This window comes from Coregonus clupeaformis, chromosome 14, assembly GCF_020615455.1.
Source record: "Coregonus clupeaformis isolate EN_2021a chromosome 14, ASM2061545v1, whole genome shotgun sequence".
Classification (NCBI taxonomy): Eukaryota; Metazoa; Chordata; class Actinopteri; order Salmoniformes; family Salmonidae; genus Coregonus; species Coregonus clupeaformis.
In genome coordinates, this window is record NC_059205.1 from 26,398,813 (window position 1) to 26,413,668 (window position 14,856).

The following is a 14,856-nucleotide window of genomic DNA, read 5'->3' on the forward strand; positions in this document are numbered from 1 at the left end:
TTCCTGGGACTGGCAGGATAGTATAGCCGGTTTATCCCCAACTTTGCGGCTATAGCTTCCCCCCTCACCGATCTAACCAGGGCCCGCCTCCCGAAAACAGTGAAATGGATGGACGAGACAGAAGCAGCGTTCAGCCGTCTGAAGGAAGCGCTGTGCTCCCATTCGATTCTCATAACGCCCGATTTCCAGGTGCCGATGGGGGTCCAGACGGATACATGTGATACGGGACTAGGGGCCTTTCTGTCCCAGATACACGATGGGGAAGAGCACCCCATCATGTACATCAGCCACCAGGGGGAGACTCGTCAAGGCCTGGTAACAGATGGAGTATACATCACATTTACATTACATTTACATTTACGTCATTTAGCAGACGCTCTTATCCAGAGCGACTTACAAATTGGTGCATTCACCCTATAGCCAGTGGGATAACCACTTTACAAATTATTTATTATTATTATTTTTTTTTTGGGGGGGGGTAGAAGGATTACTTTATCCTATCCCAGGTATTCCTTAAAGAGGTGGGGTTTCAAATGTCTCCGGAAGGTGGTGGCTCCATCTGCTGGACATGCCAGGTCTCGACGGGCTCTCCGGACAGACCTAATTGGGGCTGATTGGGAGCTGGTGAGTAATTAAGGGCGGATTGCTCACCAGCTGTGCAAGGCCCATAAAGCTGCCAGAAGGGCAGCACATGGGGGAGGACTGGGGGAAGTAAGGTAACTTCTGTGTAGTTGGAGACGGTATCCTGGAGAGGGTCTCATGGGGGAGACCTATCCTTTTCTTTTGATTATTTCATTAATAAACGCCCTTGAAACCGAGCTAATCATACTCTGTCCGTGTCTGATCTGTGTAAACGTTTTGACCCAACACCCTGATCTGCCACAATACATACAGTGGGGGAAAAAAGCATTTAGTCAGCCACCAATTGTGCAAGTTCTCCCACTTAAAAAGATGAGAGGCCTGTAATTTTCATCATAGGTACACGTCAACTATGACAGACAAAATGAGGAAAAAAATTCCAGAAAATCACATTGTAGGATTTTTAATGAATTTATTTGCAAATTATGGTGGAAAATAAGTATTTGGTCAATAACAAACGTTTCTCAATACTTTGTTATATACCCTTTGTTGGCAATGACACAGGTCAAACGTTTTCTGTAAGTCTTCACAAGGTTTTCACACACTGTTGCTGGTATTTTGGCCCATTCCTCCATGCAGATCTCCTCTAGAGCAGTGATGTTTTGGGGCTGTCGCTGGGCAACACAGACTTTCAACTCCCTCCAAAGATTTTCTATGGGGTTGAGATCTGGAGACTGGCTAGGCCACTCCAGGACCTTGAAATGCTTCTTACGAAGCCACTCCTTCGTTGCCCGGGCGGTGTGTGTGGGATCATTGTCATGCTGAAAGACCCGGCCACGTTTCATCTTCAATGCCCTTGCTGATGGAAGGAGGTTTTCACTCAAAATCTCACGATACATGGCCCCATTCATTCTTTCCTTTACACGGATCAGTCGTCCTGGTCCCTTTGCAGAAAAACAGCCCCAAAGCATGATGTTTCCACCCCCATGCTTTACAGTAGGTATGGTGTTCTTTGGATGCAACTCATCATTCTTTGTCCTCCAAACACGACGAGTTGAGTTTTTACCAAAAAGTTATATTTTGGTTTCATCTGACCATATGAAATTCTCCCAATTCTCTTCTGGATCATCCAAATGCACTCTAGCAAACTTCAGACGGGCCTGAACATGTACTGGCTTAAGCAGGGGGACACGTCTGACACTGCAGGATTTGAGTCCCTGGCGGCTTAGTGTGTTACTGATGGTAGGCTTTGTTACTTTGGTCCCAGCTCTCTGCAGGTCATTCACTAGGTCCCCCCGTGTGGTTCTGGGATTTTTGCTCACCGTTCTTGTGATCATTTTGACCCCACGGGGTGAGATCTTGCGTGGAGCCCCAGATCGAGGGAGATTATCAGTGGTCTTGTATGTCTTCCATTTCCTAATAATTGCTCCCACAGTTGATTTCTTCAAACCAAGCTGCTTACCTATTGCAGATTCAGTCTTCCCAGCCTGGTGCAGGTCTACAATTTTGTTTCTGGTGTCCTTTGACAGCTCTTTGGTCTTGGCCATAGTGGAGTTTGGAGTGTGACTGTTTGAGGTTGTGGACAGGTGTCTTTTATACTAATAACAAGTTCAAACAGGTGCCATTAATACAGGTAACGAGTGGAGGACAGAGGAGCCTCTTAAAGAAGAAGTTACAGACTGTGAGAGCCAGAAATCATGCTTGTTTGTAGGTGACCAAATACTTATTTTCCACCATAATTTGCAAATAAATTCATTAAAAATCCTACAATGTGATTTTCTGGAGAAAAAAATTCTCAATTTGTCTGTCATAGTTGACGTGTACCTATGATGAAAATTACAGGCCTCTCTCATCTTTTTAAGTGGGAGAACTTGCACAATTGGTGGCTGACTAAATACTTTTTTTCCCCACTGTACACCTTAGCCAAATACATTTAAACTCAGTTTTTCACAATTCCTGACATTTTATCCTAGTAAAAAAATTCCTGTCTTAGGTCAGTTAGGATCACCACTTTATTTTAAGAATGTGAAATGTCAGAATAATAGTAGAGAGAATTATTTATTTCAGCTTTTATTTCTTTCATCACATTCCCAGTGGGTTAGAAGTTTACATACACTCAATTAGTATTTGGTAGCATTGCCTTTAAATTGTTTAACTTGGGTCAAACGTTTCGGGTAGCCTCCCACAATAAGTTGAGTGAATTTTGGCCCATTCCTCCTGACAGAGCTGGTGTAAATGAGTCAGGTTTGTAGGCCTCCTTGCTCGCACACGCTTTTTCAGTTCTGCCCACACATTTTCTATATGATTGAGGTCAGGGCTTTGTTATGGCCACTCTAATACCTTGACTTTGTTGTACTTAAGCAATTTTGCCACAACTTTGGAAGTATGCTTGGGGTCATTGTCCATTTGGAAGAACCATTTGCGACCAAGCTTTAACTTCCTGACTGATGTCTTGAGATGTTGCTTCAATATATCCACATAATTTTCCTTCCTCATGATGCCATCTATTTTGTGAAGTGCACCAGTCCCTCCTGCAGCAAAGCACCCCCACAGCATGATGCTGCCACCCCCTTGCTTCACGGTTGGGATGGTGTTCTTCGGCTTGCAAAATTACCGCCTTTTTCCTCCAAACATAACGATGGTCATTATGGCCAAACAGTTCTATTTTTGTTTCATCAGACCAGAGGACATTTCTCCAAAAAGTACGATCTTTGTCCCCATGTGCAGTTGCAAACCGTAGTCTGGATTTTTTATGGCGGTTTTGGAGCAGTGGCTTCTTCCTTGCTGAGCGGCCTTTCAGGTTATGTCGATATAGGACTCGTGTTACTGTGGATATAGATACTTTTGTGCCTGTTTCCTCCAGCATCACAGTGGCCTCCATCATTCTTAAATGGAAGAAGTTTGGAACCACCAAGACTCTTCCTAGAGCTGGCCACCCGGCCAAACTGAGCAATCGGGGGAGAATGGCCTTGGTCAGGGAGGTGACAAAGAACCCAATGGTCACTCTGACAGAGCTCCAGAGTTCCTCTATGGAGATAGGATAACCTTTCAGAAGGACAACCATCTCTGCAGCATTCCACCAATCAGGCCTTTATGGTAGAGTGGCCAGACGGAAGCCACTACTCAGTAAAAGGCACATGACAGCCTGCTTGGAGTTTGCCAAAAGGCACCTAAAGGACTCTCAGACCATGAGAAAAAAGATTCTCTGGTCTGATGAAACCAAGATTGAACTCTTTGTCATGAATGTCAAGCATCACGTCTCGAGGAAACGGGGCAGAGCAAGTAGGTCAAGCACGTGCAGCCAATGAGCTACTTTGTTTTGCCCGCGATATTTATTACGGCTTCTACTTTTAACATTATGTGCTTTGGCACCCTCATTGCCCCAATATGTCTCTGTCAAAAAAGAGAAAAGTGGACGCAGAGTGTTCCAAGAACATCCTATTTATTCACGGAATTGAATGGGAAAGCTGTATGCTTGGTGTGTTCAGAGCATGTTGCAGTGCTGAAAGAATGTAACCTTCGTCGCCACTATGTGAGTCTTCATGCCGACAAATATGACAACTTTCAAGGACAGCGGAGATGAGAGAAGGTGAATGAACTGTTGGCGGGTCTGAAGAAACAGCAGTCTGTGTTTACTCACAGCCGAGACATCAGTGACGCTGCAGTGAAAGCTAGCTACCTCATTGCTAATGAAATCGCAGTGGCTTCAAAACCATTTAGTGAGGGTGAATTTGTAAAAACATGCATGATGAAGGCAGCGGAGATTGTGTGCCCTGAAAAGCGGCAGGCTTTTGCAAATATCAGCCTGACAAGAAACACAGTTGCAGACAGGATTTCCGATCTTTCAGTGGATTTGGACAGCCAGTTGAAGCAAAAAGTAAAGTCATTTATAGCGTTTTCGGTTGCAATTGATGAAAGCACGGACATTACAGATGTTGCACAACTGGCCATTTTCATCCGCGGAGTTGATGACACATTGACCGTCACCGAGGAGTTCGTGGAGTTGGTGCCGATGACAGATACAACGACAGCAGCTGATATTTTTACCGCACTCGTCGGCGCGCTGGACAGGGTCGGAGTGGACTGGTCCCGCGCTGTCAGCCTGGCTACAGATGGTGCGCCCTCAATGATCGGGAAAAAAGAGGGCGTTGTGACAAAGTTCAGAGAGAAAGTGCAATCTGCAAATGGAGGACGTGATTTTTTGACTTTTCACTGTATTTTGCACCAGGAGGCTTTGTGTTGCAAGTCATTAAAGATGGATAACGTCATGAAGGTGGTCATCCAAACTGTTAATTTCATCCGATCCAGAAGCCTGAATCACCGTCAGTTTGACAGCCTTCTCAGAGAGAAAGACCACATCTATGGCCTGCCATACCACACTGAGGTAAGATGGTTAAGCTGAGGTGCTGTGCTGAGGCGTTTCTTTGATTTACGAGAAGAAATTGAACAGTTCATGGAAGAAAAGGGCAAACCAGTGTTAGAATTTCATTCCGCAGAATGGATGCAGGACCTTGCATTTATGGTGGATGTTACAGAGCACCTGAATAACTTGAACAAACAGCTGCAAGGGCGCAACAAAGTTGTCACGCAGTATTATGACAGCATACGTTCTTTCAAGTTGAAGCTGTCATTGTGGAGACGCAACTTGCCGGTGGTGATGCAGCTCACTTCCCCTGTCTGAAAAATGTGTGCGCGACCCAACATGTGGCAGACATGAAGCGGTTCAAAGATAAAATAACGGGACTGTTACGGGAGTTTGAGCAACGCTTTCAGATTTATGTTTATATGTTTTTATGTTGATGTGCTATTGTTTTTAATTGATTTTATTTTATTTGTATATTTAACCTATTCTTGACTCTGTGGTTCTTGCACTTGTTTGGGAACAGGATTTCATTATTTTAATCTACATTTCTGCCTGAGAAATGACACCCTGATATAGTTCTGTGATCTGTGAAACAGTTCTGTTAATCACTGAGGCATTGTGTGTTTGTGTGTTCTTTGTCCTCAGAACTTTCAAATAACTTGAGGTGTTTTATGATTAATAGTGATGTTGTGCTTTTGGACACTGTCCTCAGGCTCCAGCTTTATGTTTATATGTTTTTATGTTGATGTGCTATTGTTTTTAATTGATTTTATTTTATTTGTATATTTAACCTATTCTTGACTCTGTGGTTCTTGCACTTGTTTGGGGAACAGGATTTCATTATTTGTATCTACATTTCTGCCTGAGAAATGACACCCTGATATAGTTCTGTGATCTGTGAAACAGTTCTGTTAATCACTGAGGCATTGTGTGTTTGTGTGTTCTTTTTCTTTAGAATTTTCAAATAAACTTGACGTGTTTTATGATTAATAGTGATGTTGTACTTGTACTATTTTGGACACACTGTCCTCAGGCTCCAGCTTTATGTTGTATGTTGATCGTATTAAAACAAAGAAAACAATCTGAAGTTGTTGTTTTTAAGTTATATATACCATGATTTTTCCGGTCCGGCCCACTTGGGAATAGATTTTCCTCCATGTGGCCCCTGAGCTAAAATGAGTTTGACACCCCTGCTCTAAGGTAACAAAATGTGGAAAAAGTCAAGGGGTCTGAAAACTTTCAGAATGCACTGTAAATGTCCATCAAGATTTAAACAGGGAAATTCCTACTTTGAAAAGCAACTTCACAGAAGCCACAGGTTTTCGACACTTTTAAATGCAAACACAACAGGTGAAAAAATGCTTAACATGTGCTCACAACGTGTGAAATTAAGAAGACAGGCGCTTTATGCACCTGTTCATGCGAAAAGGACATGGGGAAGAATCAGGCATAAAGCAATTAGAACGCTTGAATTTTGTTTATGGGGGGCGATAAAGGCCTAAAATCAGCCTCGGCAACAGTACCACCGTGTAGCTGTCGCCTACCATTGAACATCTGACTGACATGACCATACCAATGCCTTACTAACGTCTGCGGGACGCCTGCGTGTTAATGAAAGTCATAAGGTGCATAGTGTATATTTATATTAATTAAATCTCAACCAGAAATGTTAGAAACGTACCGCTTTTACCATGCAATCCGACATTCGGATGTAACCACCTTGAGCTATAGTGTAGCCTATGGCTTGTTTATTTACAGTTATCACTCATGGCCTAGAAAAGATTATGTCCAATCTATAAGTAATCTGTCTTTCCCTCAACAGCTCATGGGATGGTATGTAATCTTATCTCGCTGTATACAGATCTAAACGTTCTTAGCCAATCACAGACTGTGTTGTTACCAGTTCCTAGTAGCCTACAACAGACAACCTATAAGAGTTGTGTCCGTGGCTTTCAGTCGAATGGACGAGTTCATAGGCTTTCCCAGAGGCTCCGTGCTATTCGGGATGCTTGGGATGTCCCTATCTCAATCAAGTAGAAACGTAAAATGGTTAAGGTAAGGGATAAGGCAAATTTGGTTTATTTGAAAATAATTACCTTTTGCTGAGTTGATAACGTATTGTCGAAGGCACATAGGCAATATTCTTTACTGTGTCGATATGGGAGTAGGCTAGTGTGCTAGTAGGATTTATTTCATGGATGAATTCAATTGTAAATGAAAATATACACACGTGGTGCTATAGAATATATACATATTTTATATTGTAATACACTCCTACATGCCATGGTGTGCTGGAGCTATGTGTTTATTTTTCCACTGTGCTATAGTATAATTTATTTCATTGATGAATGAAATTGTAAATGGGGATGGGTAGGCTTATTTACTCAGTGAATACTGAATGTCTTGCTATCTCTGTGAGTATGTGTCACGACTTCGGCCGAGGCTGCCTCCCCTCCTTATTCGGGCAGGCTTCGGCGTTCGTCGTCACCGGAGTACTAACCACTGCCGCCCCAATCATCATCACAATTGTCTTGTCTCGTTATCACACACACCTGGTTCTAATCCCCTAATTAGTCTGTGTATAAGTGTGTGCGGAGGAGCGGGGTGACATGAGATAACTTGGGAAGGTTGAACACCAGACGGGCTGCAGCGTTCTGGATAAGTTGTAGGGGTTTAATGGCACAGGCAGGGAGCCCAGCCAACAGTGAGTTGCAGTAATCCAGACGGGAGATGACAAGTGCCTGGATTAGGACCTGTGCGGCTTTCTGTGTAAGGTAGGGTCGTACTCTGCGAATGTTGTAGAGCATGAACCTGCAGGATCGGGTCACCGCTTTGATGTTAGCGGAGAACGACAGGGTGTTGTCCAGGGTCACGCCAAGGTTCTTTGCACTCTGGGAGGAGTACACAATGGAGTTGTCAACCGTGATGCGAGATCATGGAGCGGGCAGTCCTTCCCCGGGAGGAAGAGCAGCTCCATCTTGCTGAGGTTCAGCTTGAGGTGGTGATCCAACATCCACACTGCCAGACATGCAGAGATGCGATTCGCCACCTGGTTATCAGAAGGGGGAAAGGAGAAAATGAATTGTGTGTCGTCTGCGTAGCAATGATAGGAGAGACCATGTGAGGATATGACAGAGCAAAGTGACATGGTGTATAGAGAGAATAGGAGAGGGCCTAGAACTGAGCCCTGGGGGACACCAGTGGTGAGAGCACGTGGTGCGGAGACAGATTCTCGCCACACCACCTGGTAGGAGCGACCTGTCAGGTAGGACGCAATCCAAGTGTGAGCAGCGCCCAACTCGGAGAGGGTGGAGAGGAGGATTTGATGGTTCACAGTATCAAAGGCAGCAGATAGGTCTAGAAGGATAAGAGCAGAGGAGAGAGAGAGTTAGCTTTAGCAGTGCGGAGAGCCTCCGTGACACAAAGAGCAGTCTCAGTTGAATGACCAGTCTTGAAGCCTGACTGGTTTGGATCAAGAAGGTCATTCTGAGAGAGATAGCAGGAGAGTTGGCTAAAGAAGGCACGCTCAAGAGTTTTGGAGAGAAAAGAAAGAAGGGATAATGGTCTGTAGTTGTTGACATCGGAGGGATCGAGTGTAGGTTTTTTGAGGAGGGGTGCAACTCTCGCTCTCTTGAAGACGGAAGGGACATGGCCAGCGGTCAAGGATGAGTTGATGAGCGAGGTGAGGTAAGGGAGAAGGTCTCTGGAAATGGTCTGGAGAAGAGAGGAGGGGATAGGGTCAAGCGGGCAGGTTGTTGGGCGGCCGGCCGTCACAAGTCGCAAGATTTCATCTGGAGAGAGAGGGGAGAAAGAAGTCAAAGCATAGGGTAGGGCAGTGTGAGCAGGACCAGCGGTGTCATTTGACTTAATAAATGAGGATCGGATGTCGTCAACCTTCTTTTCAAAATGGTTCACGAAGTCATCCACAGAGAGGGAGGAGGGAGGGGGAGGAGGAGGAGGATTCAGCAGGGAGGAGAAGGTGGCAAAGAGCTTCCTAGGGTTAGAGGCAGAGGCTTGAAATTTAGAGTGGTAGAAAGTGGCTTTAGCAGCGGAAACAGAGGAAGAGAATGTAGAGAGGAGGGAGTGAAAAGATGACAGTTCCGCAGGGAGTCTAGTTTTCCTCCATTTCCGCTCGGCTACCCGGAGCCCTCTTCTGTGAGCTCGCAATGAGTCGTCAAGCCACGGAGCAGGAGGGGAGGACCAAGCCGGCCGGGAGGATAGGGGACATAGAGAGTCAAACGATGCAGAAAGGGAGGAGAGGAGGGTTGAGGAGGCAGAATCAGGAGATTGGAGGGAGAAGGATTTAGCAGAGGGAAGAGATGATAGGATGGAAGAGGAGAGAGTAGCGGGAGAGAGAGAGCAAAGGTTGCGATGGCACATTACCATCTGAGTAGGGTCAGAGTGAGTAGTGTTGGAGGAGAGCGAGAGAGAAAAGGATACAAAGTAGTGGTCAGAGACTTGGAGGGGAGTTGCAGTTAGATTAGTAGAAGAACAGCATCTAGTAAAGATGAGGTCAAGCGTATTGCCTGCCTTGTGAGTAGGGGGGGACGGTGAGAGGGTGAGGTCAAAAGAGGAAAGGAGTGGAAAGAAGGAGGCAGAGAGTAATGAATCAAAGGCAGATGTAGGGAGGTTAAAGTCACCCAGAACTGTGAGGGGTGAGCCATCCTCAGGAAAGGAACTTATCAAGGCGTCAAGCTCATTGATGAACTCTCCAAGGGAACCTGGAGGGTGATAAATGATAAGGATGTTAAGCTTGAATGGGCTAGTGACTGTGACAGCATGGAATTCAAATGAGGAGATAGACAGATGGGTCAGGGGGAAAAGAGAGAATGTCCACTTGGGAGAGATGAGGATTCCTGTGCCACCGCCGCGCTGACCAGATGCTCTCGGGGTATGCGAGAACACATGATCAGACGAGGAAAGAGCAGTAGGAGTAGCAGTGTTTTCTGTGGTAATCCATGTTTCCGTCAGCGCCAAGAAGTCGAGGGACTGGAGGGTAGCATAGGCTGAGATGAAGTCTGCCTTGTTGGCCGCAGAACGACAGTTCCAGAGGCTGCCGGAGACCTGGAACTCCACGTGGGTCGTGCGCGCAGGGACCACCAGATTAGAGTGGCAGCAGCCACGCGGTGTGAAGCGTTTGTATGGCCTGTGCAGAGAGGAGAGAACAGGGATAGACAGACACATTGTTGACAGGCTACAGAAAAGGCTACAATAATGCAAAGGAGATCGGAATGAAATTGACTAAACACTTACGTTTCACTGAAACACTCAATATAGCTCTCCCAACTTCCACTTTAGACATTATAATTGTTGTAAACTACAGCGGTTCAATATTTTCTAGGAATAGACTCTAACTTAGTTTATTCAGCTAGCTAACTTGGTACAGTATTCTTCCGTGAAAACCGCCCAGGGCACCGTATCCTATGAAGCCATAGCTAACTAGCATGCTAGCTTCCAATAACACGGTTTAGCACCAATACACGGTTACAACAAACTACCAATAGTGTGTTAACACGCTGATAGAATAATTATTAATGACTAATTATTACACCCTGAAATTGTGTGAAATGTGTTAGAATGTGTGAGTGTAGGACCAGTAAAGACTATGACATTGAGCTACTATTTAGCAATGTGAGTAAGAGTTAGACCAGACAACAAAGGACAAGGAGAACTGTCTACAGACAACTGAGAAACCAAGATAAAGAGGCCTCCCAATTTAGGGAGGAGAGAAACTGTTAGGCTTTTTAAGGAGTTTGAAATATGGTGATGGCGATAACTAAGGAATGTGTGTGTATGTGTGTGTGTATGTATGTGTGTGTGTGTGTATGTGTGTGTATGTGTGAACTGATGGTCAGGAGAGCAGTTTTAAAGTGGAAAACTACAGCCCGTCTAAAGAGGGGAGGGATTTTTGTATGACGTGTGAGTATAAAAGATGGACTCTGAAATTGTGATGGCAGAATTCTCAATGAATAAACATCTCTGACTATGCAGACCGGGACTCTGTCCGTTTCTTGATCCTTTTGGGAGACGCACAGAGACACTGAAATAGTTTGTTAAATAATTCTGATAACACACGCTAAACAGATCATTCGTGTCCGTGTCTAACGTTGTGTAAAGTTTTGGGGTTAGTTTTGACAGTTTGAGTGAGTACGTCGTCAACTTATTCAGCCAGTTAGTTAGCTAGCTACAATAGTTAGCATATTAGCTAGCCATTGCTCTCTGTCAACGTACCAACCCCTCCTCCCACGGTATGAAACACACAGAGAGAGCCAAGCTAACTAGTCACCCATGTCTTGAATTCCTTTTGAATTACTCTGGTTACCAGTATGTACAATTTAAATAAATGTATGTTATAACTTACCCTTAGTAGCTACTGTTAGCTAGTTACGTGTAAAGCTAGCTACTGAATCGATTTAGCCAGTTCGTGTCTGTCCCAACGGAGAGAAAGCGTCTCCAAACATTACAGCTAGGTCGTTCCAGCTATTAGCAACAGGCTAGCTACATTTCGAGTACAGTAGCTACTAACTACCTAACGTTAACGCTTCAGATAATGAGGTTAGAAAAACAGCTGAATGGTAGGTAGCTAGCTGGCATAATTACAGGTACTCTTAAGCGTGAAATAACATTGGAAACAACTATCCACAGTTGCTAATAGTTACCAGTAGCTACCCGCTAGCTAGCTAGCTTTATTGGTCCAGGTAGTGGGTTAGCTAGCCTCGTGCTTCACCGGGCTCAGTCGAATACAATAATTACCTACAATAATTACCTACAATAACTACCTAGATAAACTACCTACAATACCTACAGTGGGGAGAACAAGTATTTGATACACTGCCGATTTTGCAGGTTTTCCTACTTACAAAGCATGTAGAGGTCTGTAATTTTCAGAAATCCAGAAAATCACATTGTATGATTTTTAAGTAATTAATTTGCATTTTATTGCATGACATAAGTATTTGATACATCAGAAAAGCAGAACTTAATATTTGGTACAGAAACCTTTGTTTGCAATTACAGAGATCATACGTTTCCTGTAGGTCTTGACCAGGTTTGCACACACTGCAGCAGGGATTTTGGCCCACTCCTCCATACAGACCTTCTCCAGATCCTTCAGGTTTCGGGGCTGTTGCTGGGCAATACGGACTTTCAGCTCCCTCCAAAGATTTTATATTGGGTTCAGGTCTGGAGACTGGCTAGGCCACTCCAGGACCTTGAGATGCTTCTTACGGAGCCACTCCTTAGTTGCCCTGGCTGTGTGTTTCGGGTCGTTGTCATGCTGGAAGACCCAGCCATGACCCATCTTCAATGCTCTTACTGAGGGAAGGAGGTTGTTGGCCAAGATCTCGCGATACATGGCCCCATCCATCCTCCCCTCAATACGGTGCAGTCGTCCTGTCCCCTTTGCAGAAAAGCATCCCCAAAGAATGATGTTTCCACCTCCATGCTTCACGGTTCGGATGGTGTTCTTGGGGTTGTACTCATCCTTCTCCTTCCTCCAAACACGGCGAGTGGAGTTTAGACCAAAAAGCTATATTTTTGTCTCATCAGACCACATGACCTTCTCCCATTTCTCCTCTGGATCATCCAGATGGTCATTGGCAAACTTCAGACGGGCCTGGACATGCGCTGGCTTGAGCAGGGGGACCTTGCGTGCGCTGCAGGATTTTAATCCATGACGGCGTAGTGTGTTACTAATGGTTTTCTTTGAGACTGTGGTCCCAGCTCTCTTCAGGTCATTGACCAGGTCCTGCCGTGTAGTTCTGGGCTGATCCCTCACCTTCCTCATGATCATTGATGCCCCACGAGGTGAGATCTTGCATGGAGCCCCAGACCGAGGGTGATTGACTGTCATCTTGAACTTCTTCCATTTTCTAATAATTGTGCCAACAGTTGTTGCCTTCTCACCAAGCTGCTTGCCTATTGTCCTGTAGCCCATCCCAGCCTTGTGCAGGTCTACAATTTTATCCCTGATGTCCTTACACAGCTCTCTGGTCTTGGCCATTGTGGAGAGGTTGGAGTCTGTTTGATTGAGTGTGTGGACAGGTGTCTTTTATACAGGTAACGAGTTCAAACAGGTGCAGTTAATACAGGTAATGAGTGGAGAACAGGAGGGCTTCTTAAAGAAAAACTAACAGGTCTGTGAGAGACGGAATTCTTACTGGTTGGTAGGTGATCAAATACTTATGTCATGCAATAAAATGCAAATTAATTACTTAAAAATAATACAATGTGATTTTCTGGATTTTTGTTTTAGATTCCGTCTCTCACAGTTGAAGTGTACCTATGATAAAAATTACAGACCTCTACATGCTTTGTAAGTAGGAAAACCTGCAAAATCGGCAGTGTATCAAATACTTGTTCTCCCCACTGTACCTACAATCTAAATACATGGTTTAAGTTTTACTTGACACCATATAAAGAAGAAGCCAAGCTTACCTCTCGCTTAGAGAAACACAACCTCACCCCATCGCCACCTCCTTGTACAATGTAATAGGATGTATTAGTCATAAAATAATTGACACAAACAATTACAGTGCACATGAACTACTTAATACATTACAGAATTACACAGAGTATATAACCATCATCAATAGGCTAAAACAACGTGGTAACACGTGTCTTCAGTTCAGAATAATCTTGCAGAGAAAAAATGATGTGTGTCTGATACACACAGGAGCTTGGTAGCAGGTCCTCAAAGTATGAAAAATTCACTGTCCTTTTAACCAAATTCAAGCAAAAAGATGGCGGAAGCGTATGATGAAGTGGATTCTGAATCCAATGTCTGTAGAATCAAGGAGAATTTGAGTATTGTTCAAAAGAATGGAAAACGGAGCAAAGTAGTGTACTGTGATAAGAATGACCCTTCGTATCTAGTAGGAATACAGTTTGTTAATGAGGAGCAGCTGAGCAGATTACCAATATTGAAGAAACCATTTGAGATATCCAAACTGGTGGAGAGAGTGCTGGGTAAAGTGAAGGCTGTGAGGATCACGAGGGGCGGGCTTGTTTAGATTTTTTGTGCTTCTGCGGATCAGAAGGAACGTGCGTTGCATCTCACCCGATTTGATAAGTATGAAGTGTTGTGTGTGTCTCTTCGGAACAGGGCACCCATCAAGGGGGTTATATCTGGCGTCTCGTGGGAAGTCGATTTTGAAGAGATAAAAAATATTCCTGGAGTGATTGATGCACGTTGGATGAATCGTGTGGTGAATGGTGAAAAGTGAAGGGTCTATCTGTTCTTTTGTTTTTTGATATGGAGTCTCTCCCTACTCAAGTGCAGTTGGGTTATATAAACTACAGAGTCAGAGCATTTATCCCAAGACCAATGAAGTGTGATCATTGTAAAGCTTTCGGTCATGTCTCAAGTGTTTGCGGAAGGGAGAAGCCGAGATGTTATAAAAGTGAGGAAAAGGTGACATGTTCCAATTGTGGTGGGAACCATGAAGCTACATCTTTCGATTTCCCAACAAGGGTGAAAGAGAATGTGGCCAAAGTCAGGGCTGTCCAGAGCATATCATATGCAGCAGCTATCAAATGGGTTGAGGGTTTGAATGGTGCTCCTGAAGAGTCCATGATGGTGGATAGGCCTTCACTGCACGCTGCAGTGGTTGCCTTTCACCAGCAGGACCCTGACCTTTTAAAGGTTAAGAAGGTGGACTTTGTGGCCTTTTAGCTATGGTATTAATGGCACTGCCAAGGTGGAGAGAAGGTCCAGGAAGATAGATATCATTGTGAATGCGGCGGAGCGGTTCCTGGGACTGAAAGATTTCTCGGCAGAGGAGTTACATGGAATATTGTCACAAGCCGTACCATCCTCTCAGGCCCTAGAGCCTGAGAAGAGAGATATGGAGATTTGGAAGAAGTGGGAGTTTTGTTTTGTTTTTGTCAATGTACTTTTTTTATTTAGGTGGATT